Source organism: Mirounga angustirostris, unplaced genomic scaffold (assembly GCF_029215605.1).
Source record: "Mirounga angustirostris isolate CCGP_5_RB_7025 unplaced genomic scaffold, mMirAng1.0.hap1 SCAF_1, whole genome shotgun sequence".
NCBI lineage: Eukaryota > Metazoa > Chordata > Mammalia > Carnivora > Phocidae > Mirounga > Mirounga angustirostris.
Window position 1 is genome coordinate 76,488,769 of NW_026991709.1, and position 22,887 is coordinate 76,511,655.

At 39.8% G+C, this 22,887-nt stretch overlaps 1 protein-coding gene across 2 annotated transcripts in view; it reads right to left on the bottom strand.

Annotated features, from left to right (window-relative positions):
* TP63 (tumor protein p63) overlaps nucleotides 1–22,887 on the bottom strand; it is a 234,479-nt gene that overhangs the window by 40,740 nt on the left and 170,852 nt on the right. The gene's annotated exons all lie outside the window — the stretch shown is intronic.

Sequence of the window (22,887 nt, forward strand, 5' to 3'; positions counted from 1 at the left end):
TGAAGGATTTTGTTTCCTTCTTTATTTTGTTTAAAAAAAAAAGAATGTTTCTAATTTTTTTTCTTGAAATTATTTGGGAATTGGTGAGCTCTTTCAACTTATATGCTTGAACGGAGCTCAATGTAATTTTTCTTTTCTTGTTTTATTATATTTTTGTTTCTTCTACTCTTATTAATTTTAAGAAACATCTAAGTCTTACTTTGAATCTGCATTCTATATCATACATTTTATATACTCAAACACTAACTGTTAGCATTTATTCCTTTTGTCTGCCTTCTGGGAAAGCTTGTCAAGGTCGTTTTCCATATCATATGTAGGGTTTTCTAGAGTTAGCTCTGGTCTGTTCTACTACAAATAACTGTAATTCTTCTATTGCATTTCAAATGCTCCTTATCTATTTAATCTCCCTTTTTACCTTATCCAGTCATCTTTTCATCAGAGTCTGCTGTTCTAGGTATATTATTTCTTCTCCTAACTTTATAGTGCTTATGTTTTATTGCTTTGTACTGAAGCAATCTTTTAAACTTTTTTTTTTTTTCTTGGTTGCTAGGATGCTTTTGCTTCCTTTGATTCATTAAAATGATGTTCCCTTATACTTAGTTCTTTTACTTTCTTCTTCTTCTTCTTTTTGGTTGTCATTGTTTTTTGATGTAGGTCTCTAATTGCTTTTGTAGTTTTCTGTGAACATAAGGTATAGCTAGAGCTAGTATTTGCATTCCTCATGTCTCTTTGACAACTTTCAATTTGGTTCCATGAATATTTTAAAAAATAAAAATTGCTACAGGGTGCTACCGATAGCATGAATGTCCAATTTTTTTTAGTTATGCATTTTTCTGTAATTCATAATATTTTGGTGGTAAATTAAGATTCTACGTTAGAATCTGCTAATCAGCTGCCACTGTAAACTAGGCATGAGATCTATTTATTTCCCCGCTTGCACATCATTCAATAATTATCAAACAAACACTTACTAAGCACATACTACACAATGTCAGGTACGAGGAACAGAGAGAAGTAAGATTAAGAACCCTGGAATGCAGGAACTTATGTATCTTTACTGTGGCACAGTCTTTGAAACATAAAATAAATTGAAAGAAAAGCTTACTCAGCCTTACCTTCAAGTTGCTCACAGTTTAGAGCCAGAACAAAACACAACAACACAAATACATTGTGTATAGCAGAGGTATGTATAACATAGTATGGAATTACAGAGGAGAGAGCAATAAACTACTTGTTAATAAATTTCCCATTTATTGAACAAGTACTATATTCAAGGTTCTGTTTTAGGTCTGGAAATTCAGCAATAAACAAAAGCAAAGTCCATGCTCTAAAGGTGTTAATATTCTAGAATAAACAAATAAATACTATGTCAGATGGTGATAAGTGCTATAAAGAAAATGAAGTCAGGGTAGGGGAGTATGGTGTGAGGGGGTATTATTTTATCAAGGGTTATCAGGGAAGGATTTTTTTTTTAAAGATTTTATTTATTTATTTGAGAGAGAGAGAGCATGAGAGAGGGGAGGTCAGAGGGAGAAGCAGACACCTTGCTGAGCAGGGAGCCCAATGCGGGACTCCATCCCGGGACCCCAGGATCATGACCTGAGCCAAAGGCAGTCGCTTAACCAACTGAGCCACCCAGGCGCCCATCAAGGGTTATCAGGGAAGGATTTTTTGATAAATTGATATTTAAAGAAAGATGTGAAGGAAGCACAGGACTAAGCCATGCATACACCTAGGAAAATAATATTTCAATTACTGGAGACAGCAAGTGCTAGGGTCCTGGGATAAGTATGTCTGTCAAGGAGACCAGTGAGTGAAGGCTAGTGGTAAGGGATAAGTGGTAAGGGATAAGATCTGAAGCAGACCACATATGGGGCCCAAATCATATAAGGCTTTACAGGCCAGGGAAAGACTGCAGCCTTCCTTGGTGTGAGCTAAGAAGCCATTGGAGAGGTCTGAGAAGGGAACATGATCTGGTTTTCACTTTAATAATATTTTGGCTGTTATGTGAAAAACAGACTTTATAGATCAAAGATGGAAATGGAGAGCTCAGTAAGGAAGCTACTGCAAGTGACCCCAGTAAAAAATGAGAGTGGCTTAGACCAGCAGTAGAGTTGGCAAGAAGCAGTTGGTTTCTGGATATATTTTAACCAGATATGCTGATGGATTGGCTGGAGATGAGAGAGAAAGAGAAAAGCAAATCGATCCCACTGGAGAAGAAAGGTTTCAGAGCAGGAGTGATATTTAAACTAGGCCTTAAAGGCAAGTTATTCACCAGCTAGATGGTGTACCCAAGAATATGAAGATGGGAGAAGTTTCCACAGAGAGGGCTTTCTACAGATAGAGAACATCATGAATATAAGCAGATAGACTTTAATTATGGCTAAAATATAGGTGGGGGCAGGTTGGGAGGAGGAGGGACAGGAGGGGGAGAGGCAGAGCAGAAAGCAATAAGGCTAAGCTAGGAAGGCAGCTACCAGATTCTGAGGAGCCTTGGATGTCACAAGAAACAGTTGGACTCTACCAACAGGCAAAGAAGAATCATTAAGGATTACAAAGCAGGGGAAAGACCTAACCAGTTCTGTGTATTAAGTAAAGCAAAGCTGGTAGGAGCAAGACTGGAACAGAGTGAAAGGAGACCCATCCGGAGGTATTCAGGCAAGAAATGAGGAGGGCCCAAACTAAGGCAATACTAATGACTGAAAGGTGAAAGATGGGGGAAATTTTGGGGACTTACTAAAACTCAGTGCTCTAGTTTTCATCATGAATGCACCAAAACAGACTGAGAACAGTTTTTCATTGGAACAAAAGATGCTTGCAAAAATAATACCAGTTATTTGCTTATCCCTTTTCTAAAATCAAAGGATGAATGAGAGAGTTAGTTTAGGACTCCCTAAAGAATCAGTAGTAAAATGAGCCCTGGCTTAGTCAGTGAACTCTTCAACAAATAGAGAAAAGAAAAGAAAATTAGTTTTAATTCTGGACAAAGAAAATAAAATAACATGAGGTAACACTGGGATTAATAAGCCAACTTTGTTATGAAAGAGGAAAGGGGTTAGTTCTCAAAGCCGAGAGCATTAGAGAAGGACTCTTACTCAACACCATCAATTGTAAGCAACAGTTACTGAGCTAGGGGTGAAGAGACAAGATTTTAATTCTCATTTCCTGGGTCTCTAATGTAGTCACCTCACTTCTCACCAACATAAAATAGAAAAAAAATATGGAACATACAGTATGCATCTTTTAGAGTGGAGAAGAAAAATCATGAATGGATATGGGAAGCCTTAGTCAACTGCAAAGACCAACATAAACTCATGTATTATGATTATTACTGAAGCCTCATATTTATAAGATCTTCCCCATAAAGCATTTAATGTAGTTTAAGTAATTTGGGGAGCATTGTGAAAACAGTATCTCAACCTGGTCAGGAAGTAGTTGTTGTCAGATAATAAAAATCTCCTGAAGTTTGAATATTAACCATTTACAATGAATCACACAGTTCATATTTATCTGTTAGTAATCACTAAGTTCTAAATAATGTCAAGTGACTAGATTCACTTGTTTAAGAAAATGAATGGATTTGGCTTATCTGCTTCCATATATTTTTTTAAATACACATGCATAGATTCATAAGTAAATATAATACAATTTTATGTGTCCTTAAAATTTACTTAAGCTACACTGCTCAAAATTTAATCTCAGCAATCTATTTTCATTTCCCATATTTTCAACATATATCCATGTTCTTACATTTTAATAGTTGGGAAGAGAGAGGGTAATGAGACAGAAGGGAGGGAGACCTTTTGCTTTATGTCACATTTTATTTAAAAAAAAAAAAAAATTGAAGGGTGCCTGGGTAGCTCAGTAGGTTAAGCATCCAACTCTTGGTTTCAGCCCACGTCATGATCTCAGGGTCATGAGATGGAGTCCTGTATCAGGCTCCACACTCAGCGGGGAGTCTGCTTGAGATTCTCTCTTCCTTTCCCTCTCTGCTCCTTCCTGGACCCCTCACCCTCTCTCTCTTTCTCGAATAAATAAATCTTAAATAAATATATACATTAAAAATTAAAAATATATTTGAAGCAATATGAAGTTTTTTAGCATTTTGGTAGGTAACTCAGGTATCTAAATTTATTTGGTGTTTTTGTATGCTTGAAATATTTCCCAATTAAAAACTTTAATCAACGAATATGGGCAGCACCTGAAAAACTGTTGCATACTTACAATTTTAGAAGACAGAGAATATAGAAATAAGATGTTAGAATTCAGAAGGAACATTATAGCAGGTCTTGTCCAAACCTTTTTCTCCCCACAATTTTCAGATATAAAACTTAATGAAGTTGGTTCATTAATTCAACAAATATTTATTGAACACCCACTTCATGCAGGCTCTGTTCTGAGTTCCAGGGAACTAGCAGTATCCCTTAGGCTAAGGGAGTTGGCTTAAAGGGAGCACGGACACTAAATAAATTATTTCTAAAAGTGTAATATATGTTCTGAAGAAAAAGCAGAGGGACACAAGGCAAAAAGTGAAGCTCTATTTAGTTAGTGAAGCTGTACTAGTTCTTTGGATCATCCCCGAAGAAATGATTTCTAAAGTTTGCACAACTAAATCTAGGCAATGTGGGGATGAACTCAGACTTCCTTACTTCTGCAAAGCTAATACTTTTACAATGACATCATACTCCAATGACTGAGTTTCCATACAAAACCAAACTGACACTGTAAGCCAAGGACTTGGTTCTCAGTTTCTATTATGTAATCACTTGTTTCAAGGCAGTTTTACTTTAAGATATGGTGGCTAAGCTTTTCTTACAAAGTTAGATCAGGAAGAGCTGAGAGATCATTTGGTTCAGCCCCTCCAGCTACAGAGAAAGGATCAAAGCTCTAGAGAAGAAAGAGATTTGCTCAAACATACTCAACAAAAAGGACCATCTTGACACACAGGCCAATTTCCCTCCCATGCACCATGCAGTCTTAACACTCCTACTATGGGGCCCAGATGAAACTGGTGTATTTCGTACCAGAGTGGATTTACAGAAATGTGCAATAGGATTAGGAAAACAAATACAAGGCTCCGAGCTCAACTAAAAAATAAAATACAATCACCACTTTCCTACAAGATTACAAGGATATTCCATACTGCTCTTTGCCTCAATATGCCATGCTTTTTAGTTTAGTAAATAAGTTTGTCTAGGAATTGAGATTTTATTCCCTAAATGGTAAGTATATTTTCAGAATGGGATCTTGAACAAAAAAATATAATGAAATGCCCACCAACTGTTTTAAAAACCAATTTTACCCCATCGGGTCATGGGGTAGAATTGGTTCTAGGTAAGACAGCACATGAACTTGTGGCTCTTAAACTTATGTAAATCTTAATGTAAAATTAGAAAATGAAATACTGTGATAGTGAAAAAGGAAAAAAAAAGGAAAAGAAAAGAACGCATATGTAAAAGAATTTACTTCCAAAGATGAAGTAATTGATCTCTCATAAAAAAAGTCATGGACTTTGGACACTCAGTCTCTGAGGACTTTCAGGCAACTCGCGTGATCTCCCCAAACACTGAGCTAATAATCACCCATGGAGGGAAAACAAGGGAACTCTGTTAGATGATCTATGTTTCTTCTATTTTGAATATTTTATGATCTGGTGCAAATCTGTTAGCGAATCCAGTTACCAGGTTCATACTGGCAAGGTAACTCTTTAAAAAGAATCTGGAAAACAGAGTGTTAATAATCTTCTGATCAGAAATATATAAAAAGAGTAGCAATTGATGTCTATACTGATGTATGCACATTCAATAGTGTGTTTATTCCTAGGAATTACTAGCCTATGAGTTAAAACAAAAAGCCACATATTTTGTTGGGCTTCAACCAAATTTCCTCTTCTACAGTCCTGAGCATCTGTATGAACAAAGTATTTCTACAGTGTCATGGAACAGAGGATCCTCAAAACTAACAAATGAACTAACCTCTTTCTTGCTATACAATATCCCCGACAAAATGGAAAAGCAAGCTTTGCCTAAGTTTTGTTTTGTTTTGGGAAGGAGGGGAGGAGGTTTGGCATATTGAGGAGTGAACTGCACAAAGCCAAATATCATGTTCAAATAAAATAACTCCAGGGGATTTTGGAAAACAAGAGTAAATTCAGCTCCTTTACTAATAATATGTTGCAAAGAGAAGTGGGGAGAAAAGCATTCCAGTAACTACGACCCCACCATCACCACCTGCCTCAGTAGACATACTATATTACATGCTCTTGGCTGCCAGACTAGTAATTCAGTATCACAATGCACAGAGATGCCAGCTAATATCAGCACACACCTGCATAATTTTTCAACAGCTCCCTTTCCGAAAGGGGCAACAAAGACCCTCCCTCTCCACTCCATCAAGAAGAAAAACAAAACACTTTAGTCTCTCAACTTCTCCCAGAAGAAATGCCATACCCTATGCAAATCCCAAGTTGCAAGGCTAACTTTACCTACAGATCTCCAAGAATATGGAAGGAATGAACTTCCATGGAATAAACAGATCAGTAATTACAAAACCCACCTCACTACTCAATCCATCCTCAAGGGAAGCAGCAGTAGGATGTATAGGATAGTGTCAAAGCCATTCTGAGACCACAGTGGCAGCCTGCAGATAAATCTGCATCTGGCATGTCATCATGCTAAAAGAAAAGGTCTTAATGTTTTGTTCTAATTCAATACTATGTACCTATGTATTATGACCTGTTGGTCATTAGCCCACAGAATAAACCTTAGCATGGCCCATTAACACTCAGGGCCAAATTACCTACTGCGAGGATGGCTGGGTCTTAAAAAGGGAGGAAAACCTAAGCCAAGGCTTAAATACACCAACAACTTTTCTGGCCTTCTGCATGGATGTAGGTTGATGCAAGTAAGATAAAAGAAAAAATAACGAGATTTACAAATAATCTAAAAGACAACCACCGTTCACTAACAGGAAATGCTAGATGTGCTTCTAGTTTATGGTTCTAATTTGCGGAGAGTTCCAAGAATACAAGAGGTGAAAGGTGGGGTCTTTCCTACTTCAAATAACCTAAAATAACGGACAAGGAAAAAAAGGGCAAGCCCCAAAGCTGTCACGACTCCATTCATCCAAATATAGCAATTATCAAGTGCAAAGCCAATCAGAATTTAGTCAGAGTTATCCTAAAGCATTCAGTGATTTCAATTTTTTTTTTTCTTTTCTAAACTGTATTCTTGGGAATTGCCAAATTAAAAAGCCCCTTTTAAGAGGATAAGAGGATGATAAAAGCAAAAATTGAAATTGGTAGAAAAGAAAATCATATAAAACAGATGGGGTACTCAAAGAGGACAAAATAAAATTCTGGCAACTGACTTGGCAGAGGGAAAGATTAATAAGGGGCAGAAATGAGATGCTTGAAAATAAAAATATTAGAGTCAAAACATAATTTTTGATCAAGAGGCTTCGAAAAATTCACTATATCTAACTCATTACAATGCAAAAACAGTCTTAGCTAGAAAGAGCCAGCCAGATACAGCTTTGGTATGATCTGCTTGAAATAGACTGAATAACCTTTTCACATATAATTGTATGGACTAATTATATACCATATTCTGGATCTGTCCTCTATAAATAAACTCACTTGAGAAATACTATAGATCTCATTTTTAGGAAGAGAGGGTTTTTTTTTTCATTTTTAATAATTAAAAAGTGATCACTTTAAAGGTTTTAGTTAAATAAATATACGCTAAACAAACATCAGGTTAATGTTCTGTCATGGCTATGATGGATGATGTATCAAACTACCAAAAACAAAAACAGAAAGTGAATGCATATCTATGGTTTAGGGGAGGGTTGGGGTGTTCTCTTGAGATGTCAACTTTAAAAGGCTAGGTGGGGGGTTCCTGGGTGGCTCAGTCGGTTAAGCATCTGCCTTTGGCTCAGGTCATGATCCCAGGGTTCTGGGATCGAGTCCCAAATCAGGCACCTTGCTCAGCGGGGAGCCTGCTTCCCCCTCTCCCTCTGCCTGCTGCCCCCCCGCTTGTGTGTTCTCTCACTATCAAATAAATAAATAATTTTTACAAAAAATAAAAAGAAAAAGGTTAGGTGAAAAATCAGAATATTGTTCAAGAACCAATTGGTTATCCTTCCCGTGACTACACCAGAGTTTTATCACCCCATTTTTAAGCCGCACGTGTACAATGGGGCAGTAAATATTGCCCAAAGAATCGTCAATAGGGAGGCAGGAGGACAGGATTCTATTGCCCACTGACTTCCTGCATCACCCTCGGCAAATCACTTGCCCTCGTGGGCTCCAACTTCTTCATTCACAACTAAGGCATTCCACTTAGGAGGGCATCTACTTCAAAGGAAGGGGAAATCTGCAAAGTAAGCTTGCAAACAGATCCTTGGCCACCATATCCTACTGAATCTATCACCGTGATTGGGCAGGAAGAGATCCCAAAATTGGCCCCATAGTCCTCTGGCAAGGTATTCAACTTCTCCTCCCTGTCTCCCCTTCCTGCCACAGTCGTCTCGCTGCCAGACATGTACGAATTGTGCGCTTAATTGTTTAAAAAAAAAAAAAAAATCCTTCCTCCAAGCACTTTTCCTGATGGCCCCAGCCAAAGGGCCGCCTGTTGCCACCTGTCAGTTGTGGGGATTAATTACCTGAGCCCAGGCTGGGAGCGGCACATTCTTCCCAGGGCCGCGCCCACAGATGTTGACATCAGGCAGGTGGGCTGTCTGTTACCTGCTTACCGTGAAGACCAGCCGGCAGCCCACCGGGGCCTGGCAGGTGGAGGGGGATGGGACATTCGGTCCACACCATAAAGCAACAAAACCGTGGCAGGGAGGGATGTGCCCTGCAGCCTCTCTTTGGGAAGCCACAGGCAGCTCTGCGGCTAGCCCTGGGCACTGGCCTGGCTTGGGAGGCAGCTGCAGCCTCCCTTTCTGGAGGGCAGCATGTTGGCACAGACCTTGGGAAGGGGTGGGAGTGGAGCCCGCCAACCTGGTTCTGGTTGCCTGAGGATATGAATTTGGAAAGCCAGTTTAAAAAGATTTGACAGACCTGATTGGTAATTTTGCAACAGTATCTCCCCAGGAGGGTAAAATGACCTTTCATTTAGTGTCTCCTGTCAGGGCCACCCCTGCCAACCCTGCCTGACCAGTAAAACCATTTTGCAGTTACCCTCACAAGGCAGACACCGGAAGGCATTTGTCAGAGTGACTGGTATACAGCAGGTGCTCAAAAATGTTACCTTTGATGTTTCCTGAAGTCACAACAACCCAGAGGAGACTCACGTAGTAAGGGGACTCTCCTGTTTCATATGTGCAGAGACTGGGGCTCACATGTTTAAAGCACCACTCCAACAAATGTTAGAACCGAGAATGGAACTTCAGGCAATTCGCCTTCTTCTCAGCACTGCTCAAACACCTGCAAACAAACCTCCCGACTACGTGTGGTGCATACTCCACGTCCCTTTGTAAAACAAACCTGGACGTTCCCCAGCAATACAGGAAGATACGACTACCTGTGCAGTAACAATTCTTCTAGCAGGATCCCTGGAAGGCAGGAACCCTGGGGGACAGGGCACCCCATTGGACATATCTGGTTTAACTTCCCAATGTAGAAATGAGAGAGCAAACTCAGCGGAAAGGTCACACCAGGCATCAGTAATAAGACAGGATTAGAACCTATGACTCCTACGATCTTTTCACTGTAAAACATTCCTATACCACTGTTCTCTGAGAAGCTGTTATCCGGGGCGCAGGTTGGTGGGCATATCGGGGAGCTTCCTGGGAGCACACACAAACTGTAGACAAGAAACAATCTGTGCCACCCATCGCTTCCCTTCCACTGCCAGCAGAAGCATGCCTGCTAACCAGGCTACCGTCCAGGGCACTGCTCTGGATGTTAGCCCTCATTTGCCCTTAAGGGCGAGAAAGTGTCTTCCTTCCCCCTCAGGGTGACTCACTGTTCCAACAGCCGGCAAAGCCCTGGGATTTCTCTCAAACTCAGGGTCCAAGTCTGATGCCCCCACTTCTTCCTTAGCCGCTACCTTGGCATATGGAGAAGGCAGCATTGGGTCAGAAAGGGGCCAGTCCCATTCAGAACTCAGGTCACTGCCCACCAAGAATGTTTCCTATCCCTGGGCCAGGACAATGCCTCACACAGTGGCTCTCAAGCCAGCAGAAGTCCTTCCCTGGTGGCTATTCTTCAGTCCCTGGATGCTAGAGTTGAAGGTCACTGTCTGTACTTCCACACAGACTCTTGTGCTCGCCTTCAAAATGACTCCCAGGGTACAGTTCCTCACCCTCTGGTCCCTGCTGAAGGCTGCATCTTTGTAGTGAACAGAAACACATTTAGAAACTTGTCACTGCTGGACACACTTACAGGTCTAAACCTACATAGTGGCCCAGGTACCCTTCGCAAGATAATACCAAACCTATTAGTTCTCTTTCATTAGATTCATTGCCTGTTTTGATGTTTCATCTGTAAATTAACCCTAAAAGTAAACTCTCTATTCCAATCATGGTAATTTGTGTGGATCTAAGGGATATTCTTTTTACTGGAAGGCTAGGTGGGCCAGTCTTATGAGAAGATAAGGGGGACTATATCTAGACAGTGTGGAGGGTAATAGCATCTACTGATTTCCAGAAATGACCCTGTCACTCACTATCTGTGTAGTCGTTAACAGTTTATAGAGAACTTTCATATACACTATTAATTCTCAGCTAACTCTATGAGCAAATCATCCCTCTCCACTTGTGGTCAATGAGGAATCAGAGGCTCAAGTAGGTAAACTAGTCTTCTTACAACAAAACAAGGGCAGAAGACAAGGTCAAGCCTCTAATCTAGGTTTTCAAATCGAGGGCACCTATTGTACATGTATACACATCATATGGCACATTGCATGATGTCTCCCTGTGCATTTATGGAGACTTTGCTGCATTCAAGTAACTCTACTACATGTTAGGACAGGAAGGGCTGGATATCAAGTCCCTACTCTCCAGAAAGTTACCATTTAGGAAAGATTAATATAAATAAATATTGCAGACAAACAACAGAAGATAAAACGAAGAGACAAATAAAATGGATAGAACATGATTACCAAAGTGCTTTCTGGTTTTAAAATTCCAGAAAGTTATTGAGAAGGAAAAATAGACAACTCAACTCATTCCTGAAATAACTGCATAGCTCCCAAGTTCAGGTTTCAATTAGTGGACTGACTTATGAACAGATATCTATAGTTTTGAGGATTACTGCATGAAAAAGAAAAATTTAGGATCTGTACCTTTCAACGAACCACAGCATTTGTCATCCCTAATTTCCCAATGCTTGCTCAAATATCTGAATATTGGGCACCTGGGTGGCTCAGTTGGTTATGTGACTGCCTTCGGCTCAGGTCATGATCCCGGAGTCCCGGGATCGAGTCCCACATCGGGCTCCCTGCTCGGCGGGGAGTCTGCTTCTCCCTCTAACCCTTCCCCCTCTTGCGCTCTCTCTCTCACTTTCTCTCTCTCTAATAAATAAATTAAAAAAAATCTTTAAAAAAAATCTGAATATTCTGGTGATACAGATGTACAAAGTAGGACCCACATTTGCTGTATATTAAAAAAAAAAAGCTAATACTTACTGAACATGATTTAATCTAGACACTTTGCTAAATTCTTATGTCTTAATATAGTCTTCACAGTAACCTGTGAAGGAGATGTGAGGACTCTCATTTGCCAGAAAACTGAACTGAGACTCAGAAAGGTTAAATAAGTTGCCCAATCTTTCACAGCTACTAGGTAGCGGGGACCGGTTCAACTCCAGGTCCCCACCTGATGGCAGTGCCCTTGTTCCTAGCCTACAGGGCACAGCTCAGGGTGCTAAGGAAGACATGGTCCGACCTGCTACAAATCCTTATGTGACTTTAGCAGGGTGATGTAGCCTGCTGGAGCTGCAAACTCCTCATCTCCAAGACAGAGATAACACCTCCTCTCCAAGGTAAGAGATCTGAGCTTGTTGTGAGCGCTGAATGGGGGAAGCCAGGCTGTGTTTCCAGTCCCATGCTAGGTCCTCGTAAGTGCATGACAAATGGCAGCTCTCATCATGGTTATCACGGTGTTTAGTCCCACTAGTCATATCCACTGTGCAGGTTGATTGCTAGACCAGCGACCAGCAACATCATTTTAGTGACACAAAGTATTTTCGAAACAACCTTCTAAAAATTACTTTTTGACTCAAGACCTAGCGAATGAATAGGAAGGTATGTTCCTGGGGTGAATCAGGAAACAAAGAAGAAAAAGTAGAGACAGAAAGAAAAAACAAAACAAAACAAAACATCGGAAGGCTAGTTTTCCAACTGTAACTGAAATCTAGGTAACTGGATTCTTAATTCTCTTTCTGAATAATGCATCATGTTTTGTTTTTCTCTCTGTGTGTTGAGGGGAGCAGTACAGCTTCTGCTTTGTGCTTCTACTTAACAATATTTAAACTGTAATCCTAATGCACTGTCCTTCTGACAGAAACTAAGTCAGATTAGCCGAGGTTTAGATCTCTCCATGGAAGAGTACCAACAATTGTTGAGAGTCATTATTACTCTGATATTTTATATCCTTCCTTCCTTTTACCTCCGAGAAATGGATGCCCAGGTGTAAATATAATGGGATTTAAAAATAAGGGAGGTGAGTAGGGGCGCCTAGGTGGTGCAGTCAGTTAAGCTCCTGACTCTTGGTTTTGGCTCAGGTGCTGATTTCACGATCATGAGATCAAGCCCTGCATTGGGCTCTGCGCTCAGCCTGGAGTCTGCTTGAGATGGTCTTTCCCTCTGCCACTCCCCTCACCTCTAAAATAAATAAATAAATCTTTTATTTTTTTAAGATTTTATTTATTTGAGAGAGAGAGACTGAGCAGGAAGCCTGATGTGGGGCTCGATCCTGGGACTTGGAGACCATGACCTGAGCCGAAGGCAGATACTTAACTGACTGAGCCATCCAGGCGCCCCATAAATAAATCTTTAAAAGAAAAAGAAGGCAAATGAATATCAAATGGAATTCAAAACATAAACAGAGGCCTGCTTGCGGATCTCCTTTTTGATCATACTTAAGGTACCAGGGGCTTTTAAGTGGGCTACAATGAATGTGTGAAAAGTTGAAGGGACTTACACGATGCTTCAACTACAGGTGCCCCTAAGGTTCCAAGTGAACAATGACAAGATTAATTTTTTTCATATAAGCAAATTGTGGAGTTTCTTAATTCCAGATAAGCACAGGAAGTCACCATGCTGGAACACTGAGATCCTAGTGGTACTGGAGGATACTGCCAAGGCAAGGTGTAACTCAATAAATTAGATCAGATCTGCTATTTAATACCTTTAAGCTAAGTCTTAAACTTTTGTCCTTCTTCCCGTTTTTAAAAAAATCCGTAAGAACTAAAATAATTTTGAGATGTCTATTTCCATGGTTGATAATTAGGGACTGTGTGGCCAACCAATACGTAGGTATCTGTGTTTGCTGGGGATGGGGGAAGGAGGTGGAGGGTGGGGAGAGATGTAAACAAACCCTTTCCTCTACTTGCAATACCTCTTAAAAGCTTATCATAATGTTACTTCCTATTTCTTTACAGTTCATTTGTTTAAGATGAAAACATGCTTCATCTTGCAGTTTTTTGTTTTTTGTTTTTTTTTTTTGCATTCCTTATAAACTTAATATTCTAAGTAGCCCCGATGGGGAATAGGATGCAACAGAACTGCCTTAGTGGCGCTGTGGAGATAGAGTATATCTATTAAAATGTTTTAGCACGAACAAGAAAACTAATCAAACAAACCTCTTAAGAAGAGTTGTCCTTGTGAACAAATGTGAACAGTATCAGAAAGGGAAAGAGGAAGGAAATAGATATGACACAAAGGAAAAAGAAGGAAGAGAGGGAAGGAGGTCCCAAAGGCTATGGAAGACAAGTGTGCTAGCTCAGCCTGTATTTAAATGCATGTGCAGACATTTTGTCATCTCACTAATGCTGAACCCAGTATGGTGAGAGGGATGGAAAATTCACTTCTGCTTAGAGTTGTTGTTTGAGCAGGGAATAGCATTGCCAGATGCACCACTTAATATTTAATTTCAAAACCAATGATTCATTTGTTAGCATAAGTATATCCATGTATTCATGTTTCTGTTGTTTATCTGAAATTCATATTTAACTTGCTATCTTGGACTTTTTTTCCCCTAAATCTGACAACCCTCCTTGGGAAGGACATACAGACATCTTGGCATTTTCAAATTTATCAAACCCGTGACCTACCTTCAACAGTTATTAACATTTTGCTAATCTTATTCCAGAATAGAGGAGATTCTGGCAGGTAGGAATGAAGGAAGAGAGAGGGGAATATTTTGGACAGAAGAGACAGCAGGAGCCCAGGCACGGGGGTGGGAAAACAAAACAAACATCGTCTTCCAATGGCCATGAACTATTGCTGCTGGTGGTGGGGCAGAGTATATTTTTGGAATCACAGCATGCTGTGAGGAACACAATACTCAGAGAGGTGGAAGGCTCGCTTCCCTAGGCATCAAATTGGTGTCAGATCTCAAGAAAAGTTACATAACTCTTCATGTGAGAAGTGAGGGTGATAACTGCCAACTTGGCAGGTTTGTAATAAGGATTAAATGTGATAATATATATGTGTGTGCGTGTGTTGAAAAATAGAAGACATTTTACAAACAGAAAGAGATTCTTGTTATTAGTGGGAGTTTGGGCCAAAAAGGAACAACTTTGATCAGAGCATGACATGCTTAGAGGTCAGTGTGCAGTCATCAACAACGATCCTTGATCTGAGCCGTGTGTTAGAGAGATCCCTCTGTCTGACCCTGAAGAGGCAAGGACAGGAGGGGCAGGGATGGAAACGAGCGCACCAGCTGAGCCAGAGGTATATGGGCTCACTGGAGAAACAGGGACAATGAGAATAGGGATGAGAGATACTGACGAAACCAAATCATCTAGATGTCTTTGACTCTAGGTTCCCAGGAGGTGTGAGATAAGAGATGGTGGCATCATCGGCTAATCAATGTCATTATTTCTACAGGTCACAGGGCAAAAACTTTTTTGGTTTGTCCAACCCTAGAAGATATACCCTAGTATATTTTCCAATTGTCTACTAGTCCTAATGCTGGAAACTGTTTTTTTTAAATAATTTCATTCTCCTTATGTAGGATTGCCATTAATAAATGTTGATGATTCTTGTAAACCTCCAACACTTCCGGCCCATTCAGTTTCATATCATCTGCCGACTGAAATAACAAAATCTACTCTTAGAAGAGGGATTGTTTGACAGTTTTTTTTAAAGATTTTATTTATTTATTTAGAGAGGGAGAGCGCACAAACAGGGGGATGGGCAGAGGAAAAGGGAAAGAGAGAATCTCAAGCAGACTCCACACTGAGTGCAGAGCCTGACGTGGGGCTGGATCCCATGACCCTGAGATCATGACCTGAACCAAAATAAAAAGTCAGATGCTCAACAGACGGAGCCACCCAGGTGCCCCAGATACTTTGACATTCTAAGTCACACATGTTCATTTGATTTATCTCCTTAGAAGCACCAAGACAAACAAACAAAACAACAAAATAAAACTCTTCTCCCAAAATTGACATTTTCTTGAATGTGGAATATGGATGGAACCAAGACTGAACTCTCTTGAAAACAGTAAATACTCATAGAAAAAAACCACTATCCTTTCAACCAAAGGAATGTGCATTCTGAGCACCTGCTTCAAAGACAGATATGCTGACAATAATATCTGACTAGTAAGACAAATCTTCCTTAACCCACTTCTATGGAACATCTCCTCATAGTCTGAACTTAGATTTACTCCCGTTACAGACAAATCGTTGCTAACAGAACAAAGATTAAGCATTGCCATATGAATGTACTGCAATGCTTTCATTATTCTCATTATAGCTGGGACACCAGGAGGCTGTCCAGTGTCAGTATTTCCGCTCATTTATCTGACTGGCCACTGATTCATTTCCAGTTAGGACTTAGACAAAGAAAAGATGCTCAAGGTATTCCCAATAAGAGAACGAAGAGAAAGAGTTGGCAAATGTCTCTGATTTTAAAGGCCTTCATAACTGATAATTTATTCTTCCTTTCAGTCTGTTAGCTTTAGGAGTTCAAGTTTATGAACTTGAACCATCCATCTGTATTCTTTCAGACTATACAAGTCAGCCTTTACGTAGCTTCATAAGCTATATGGAATCTGAGAAACAAAACTCAAAGGGATTTAATTCTCAAACCCTATATATGTGGGATCCCAATCTGGTCACAAGTCTGGATTCCACCAAGGTCACAGGGAATCAGAGACATAACAGATTAAGGCTCCTTTCATGGGACCAGACCACCCAATTCTATCTCAGTCAAGATTAAAATACTTGGAAGTGAATGATCCAGTTCTCAGTCCTCGAAGTTGAGAAATGTGTATCCTTTAACAGTTTAGGAAAAGAAAAAAATTTCGTAAAACAAGAAATGAAAAACAAATTTACGAAGTCAGCATCTAATTATTATATCTGGACAAATGTCAAAATACACACTTTCCCTTCAGAAATGACCCATCCTGAGCAGAGATTTAGGTGCAGAGATTTTAGAATTGTGTTCCCAATGAAAAAAAGGGGGAGGTGTGTTACTGTTTGGTACACCAAAGTCTCCCATCAAACCAGCTGGATTACGGTCTTAATCACCACCATAGATGAAAGTAAACTGCGAGTTTGGAACTCACAGCCCAAATGCTGGAAAGAATCTATTCTGTGGGAAGAGCAGCAGAAGGACTGCGGAGACACATGCACAGAACTATGTAGATTACATGGTCACCTATTTTTGTTGATTTTCAGTAGAAATCCCTAATGGAAAAATCCCTGACTTAGACATTATGAGAAGGAGGAGAAACCTCATGAAACCTGACCGGCACAAGGCCCACCTCCCCCACACCCTTACCCCAAGACATAAGAATCTATGCTTTCTGAATAGAATATTAATAAACTCCCCCAAGTCTCTCCTCTCCAAAACTTAAAAAAAAAAAAAATCTGTCAGACTATCAAAGCACTGTCAGTGCCAGTAAAACACATCATTAAGGTGAGTAATTTTCCTGTTTACTTCAAACACTTTTTTTCCCAAACTCGAACATGGGCAGGTCTGATCAGGTAAGGCTTTGGAACGAGTAAAAGCGTCCCCAATTTCTACATAAACGCTGCAGGCCATGGGGCAAAAACAAGTCTCAACCAGCAGTCCACAGTAGTCCAGCTTCCCGGCGCCTCTGGTCTTGTCTCCTCATACCTTACAAGTATCGTCATGTCTCCAAGCCCTTCAATTCTGTTTTATCTGCAACGCGCACACACACACACACACACACACACACTCACACGTGCACACCATCCATTTGTTTTCTTCCCTTTTACCCGCAATTAAATATATGCAGACATACATTCGGAACAAATCTTCTTATAACAAGTCTTTCTTTCCTGTGCAACTTTGAGAATAAAATCTTTTCTACTCTGAGTTCAGGGGTTCTTCGTGGGCTGACAAATGGCAGGATGCAAAAGAATAATCTTTTCTAATTGTTAATACTGCTGTAGTTTTTAAATGCAGTGGAGCAGAGATCTGGCTTCTCTCTCTTAGGGAAACAGGTACTATTGTCTTAATTAAACAATGTTTTCTTAAGATCTACCCTCTATGCAACTATATCTACTTTGTAATTCATGTTTCCCTTCTTAAAAAACACAAAAAAGGAAATCAGAGAACACTGCTATCTTCGATGTCAGATTAATCTCTCAGTGTGGTCTATTTCTAAGGAGACAGGAAGCTGGAGTTTTGAGTTTAGTCGTAGATCTATTTTGTCTACATGAAAAGATCAGTACATCTCCTGAGTTGACTTCCCAGTCTATAATATAGAGCATTAAACAAAAAAAATCCCTGGATCACAGGGGTAATTGTGAGTTCTACTGTTTGCGAAGCACTTTGCATTCTTTGGGTGAGAGGTGTTGTGCTTGTTATTAAAGACACTGCACTTACATAATCCTAAACATGCTCACAAATTGGGAAGGCAGTTTTCAAGCCAAAGGCGCGATGTTCTTTTTTTTACACTAGAGATGAACTTATTTACATACTGGTCTGAAGTACCTATTTGCTCCTGCTCATTTATCCTCTTTTCTTCCTAATGCCATCACTCTCATCACTTCTGCTCCCCCCACCATACTTTGCTTTAAGTAGGACAGGGAAATGAAAAGGAAATTAAATAATGAGTGATATGGAACTTAAACTGAGTGGAAGCTCATATTATTTCCCCACCCTAGGGGCCGGAACATGGGAGCAAACTAAAGGATCCAGGAATGAAGGAGGGCCTTAGCAAATCTGATCCTATTGATTATTTGCCAACAGGGAATAAGGGAAGGTCCTTAAGGGAACAAGGGAAGCTTACCTTTGCCCTTGCTTTCTTGATCCCATTAGAAGAACTTAAATTTAAGCAGGCAAAAATGTAACAGACACAAAAGAGTGAAAGTCAAGACAATAGTAGAAAGGGCCTTTCATTCAAGGGTCATTTATTCCTGAATTTATGAGCCTAGCTTTGCTATTGATTTGCTAGATGACTCTAAGCCTAGAGAGGGAAGTAAGTCTGCATCTGTACAATGTATTAATTACTGACCTTGCAGAATTGTTGCATGAATCAGTTACCATAATATGAGGTGCCTTGCAGAGTTCTTGGCCTGATGCTCAATAGATGGTAACTACCAATTTTACCCCCATCATCTAAATTTTGAAGCTGCTCATCAGTTGCCAAATTCTGACACCATAATACCATATACAGGAGAATAGCATAATTAACTATAAAATGTAAGTCAATCATTGTATTTTATTAGAAAACGAAGGAAGGAGCAAAGAGCTTTTTATTTTACTAATTCACTACTTTTGGCTTTAGCTGGTAAGCTGTCTCCAGCTCCAGCTATTGTACCTGAGTTGGACCAGAGCTACGGCACCTGAGCTCTACACTCAGGAAAGTTGGGCCTGAGCAACCTCCTTGGATTCAGGACTTTGGCTCTAAGAGCAGTCCATCTGCCGGTCCCTGGGGTTGACTATAAGAATAGTTTAGCCCATCGAGCCCTTTGCAGGGAAGTCGAAGCTAACTTTCATTAGCTATTCACTTAGTAAAATCCAATGACAAGAAGAAATGTGAATGCTCACATGTTCTCAAGATTCATTTTCCCTAGTGAGAGCATGATAACGTTCATGGCACACCAAGTTCTAGGCCTAAAATTAAAATGCCAGCCCTATATGTTGTAAATTAAAACCTACCACTTATAGGCCAAATGCCCGTTTCTTTAATGCTAGTGCTCCTGCAAGACAGAAGTAAGCTTAGGAAGGGGGAGGGGGCTCAAACAGTACAGATTAGGACAGACTAACCTCATTACTCTACAGTGAGCATATGACCAAAAACAAAGTCTTAACTCCACCATCTGGTGGCCTGGAGACTCGGGTTCCTCACTTCACCTGTGAACTTCTGTGTCCTCATCCTCAGCAGGAATGAGGATAACGACACCAAACTTGGATGCTGTTGTGAGGCCCAAATGGTATCGTGGAAATGAAAATGATCCACACATTATAAATGTACAAATAAAACCATTCCTTAAAAAAATAATCTAAGAAATACCCTCAAAAAGAACTTTCTGGAAAGTGTGGAACTTTCTGCCTACATAAGCTATCCTCTGTAATAGATTTGTATTGAAATCAAAGACTGGGTGGAAAATTAATAATAAAGGTGACTAATCAATTCAAGTTGAAATGGATACAGAAAGAACTCGGGAGCCAAGGAACCCGAAACAGAAGATTTAAATAACTATCCTTCATTTTGAAATTATAAGGGTTTTTGTTGTCGTTGTGACAGAGGGTAAAGACTTCTCACCTAACTTGGCTTTGAAGTCCCTCCCCATTTTCATTTCAGGGCGAGTTGGTGGCATTGCCACTGGGAAGGGAAACCACACAGACAACATAAACACAGGCCTCTCCTCGGAGTGAGCACTTCTGGCCCATCTCATCCAGCAAAAGCAGGTTGGGATTTTTCCATTTCCCTAGTAGAATAACTGCACACACTGTTTTAACCCTGACAGAGTTCTATATGACTGTTTTGTGTTTTAATTGTGCCAGACCTTATAAATTGTGCCCATTCTGCTTTTACACACTCATTCCTTTATTCTGACAGTATTGACTGATTGTCCATACACTCTCTGATTCCTTCAAAGATAAAAAAAATATATATCTTTATTTTTTCTTGTGACACATATTAATTTGTCTTTTATTATAATTATAGGTGTTCATTTGTCTTCCCAGCCAGAAGACTATGAACTTTTAGACAGAGACCTTACCTTATCCATCCTTCACTCAAGCAGTAAGCGTAATAAAAGAACAACAAAATGGCATGCTATGTAAAGGGAAATGATGCATATAAAACAAATAGAAGTATATTTGAGAATGAGTAAATACATCACTGAGGTCTGTGATACAAACTCACTCTTACGTAAAGGAACGATACTAATTATTTTTCAACCCCTGTTACTAAACTGAAAGTTTTTTACTCCAAAAAAATAAATGCTGATATCCAATTTCCAGATGATTTTAGAATAATTTTTTAATGTGATAAAATGAACTTTGTCCCTAACCTTTGCCATGAAAATGGGAGGTACTGTAAATCAAATTGAAAGGTAGATATTTTTTTGTTTTGTTTTGTTTTTCAAACCCACAAGTTATCAATCCTCTGTATCAAGAACTGTGGTAGACTGTTAAAAGGGTGGCTCTTAACTATAATTTATAAAGGTCTAGCTTTGTTCACACCCAGATTCTCTTTGTCATATCTAAAATCTGAACTCCTGATGTGCCGAACTATCTTTGTCAGTAATAGTTTGATTCTCTCTCATCACCCCCCCATCCTATTCTAATCCTACTAAACAGCCACTTGCCTTTCTTTCCAGAGTCCAAGAAAATGAAAGTTGACAGTGCAGCTAATTCTTAACTTAGTACTGACAACCCCCGAATTGTATGAAGAGAGACTGTATATCAGATGAAGTACACCTGCTCAATGAATACAAATTTATCCCCGAGAAAATAGCTTATTTGGTTGAAAATAAGTGAAGGTTACATTTTGGTGTGTTAATTAAAGGAAAGAAAGTGCAAATATTTGAAGAAAGCTGTCAGAGAAGTGTAGAAATCGTTGATACTGGATTTGGTTAAGAAGTGAAATGAACTAATTTTCAAAGAAGTTGCTCTGAAAACTGCCTCATTACACCTTTAAAATAACACATGCCCTTTTCTCCAGCTCTGCCTTTCCTTCCCTTAATATCTGTGTCAAATAATCAGGGACAAAAGAAGGGGAAGCAGGTTCTCTAGAAATCGACAATCAGATTCTAACTTCTTTACATGGATCTGGCTTTCTAAATAAATGCTTAAAGCTCTTAATCATATTTAGTATCAATTAGAGCAATCTATGTAGTACACGTCTCAGAAACAGCATGTTCCAGGCACTAAAGCAGGAAGAAGCATGTAATTGATTTCCTGGTTCCTCTTTTCAGATGCTTGGATCTCTCGGCAGGTGATTTACAAAATCTTCTCTTTTGGTCCCATTCCCCTAGCTGCACTTAGAAATATGGTACCTGTAAAGAATTGTGAATCCTTTTCTGTGTACCAGTAAAAATAAAAGTAGTTTGTTAACAGTAAATATCCTTTGTAATAAATTCATGATCTCTAACGGTCAGCAAAAGGAATGAAGAGACTTTATAATTCAATTCACTGAACATTTGTTGAGGGCCAACCATGGGTCAAAGCACAAATACATTTTTTTCTAGTGATTGACTTCGTAAAACAGCACTGCTATTTTTTGAATAGCATGCTTTTTTTTTTTTTCCACTATGCCCAAAACTAAAATAAAGGATGCCTCTGTTTTCTTTGAGCTACGGTTATATATATTATTTTTACCCAATAAAAGGCCAAAGTGTTCATTCTTGTATCTAGGGTAAGAAACAGGAATAAGGCTTAAATATTTAGTTTGATGTGTTTCTTTCATAGATAAGACAATTGAGGCCCAAAGCAGCAGCTTGGCCTGGCCAAAGCCATCAAGACCGTCACTGGCTCCCCGGCCAGAGCTCCTCCTTTTCCATCAATAAAATTTCCTCCCAGACATTTCCAATGTGAGGCATAAGCAGAGAGAACAGGAAGCGTTTTTTCATCTGGCCACTACACACATGTGGGTACTTTCTCACACACACAAAGCACTGGGATAAATAGCCTAGACTAATTCTAAGAGAAGAAAGGTAAAGCATTGCGCCGAAACCTCCCCTAATGCTTGAGGAATAGATCACTGGACTTCTTTGTTACTATAGTCCTGATTAAAAGTAGCTCTAAAACGGGGCACCTGGGTGGCTCAGTCGGTTAAATGTCTGCCTTTGGCTCAGGTCATGATCCCAGGGTCCTGGAATCGAGCCCCACATCGGGTCCCTGCTCAGTGGGAAGCCTGCTTCTCCCTCTGCCTGTCCGTCCCCCTGCTTGTGCTCTCTTCTCTGACAAATAAATAAAATCTTAAAAAAAAAAAAAAAAAGTAACTCTACAACAACTGTGTGAAAAATGCTATTGTTAGTAGTCAAAACAACCCCAGTCATGGAGAGTGAGTTTCTGTCTCTGAAATATATACTCCCAGTCCACTCCAAACCCCACATTGCCCTGCATTTCCCTGATCACTTATCTCTTATCCGATCATTACAACAGCCACCCAATCAGCATCTCTGCCCAGTCTTCCCACCTCCACACCACTGCTGCCCTACTCACAGTCCTTCCATGTCTCCTCAGTGCCTACAGCACTGAAGGCAAACTGCAGAAGATGACC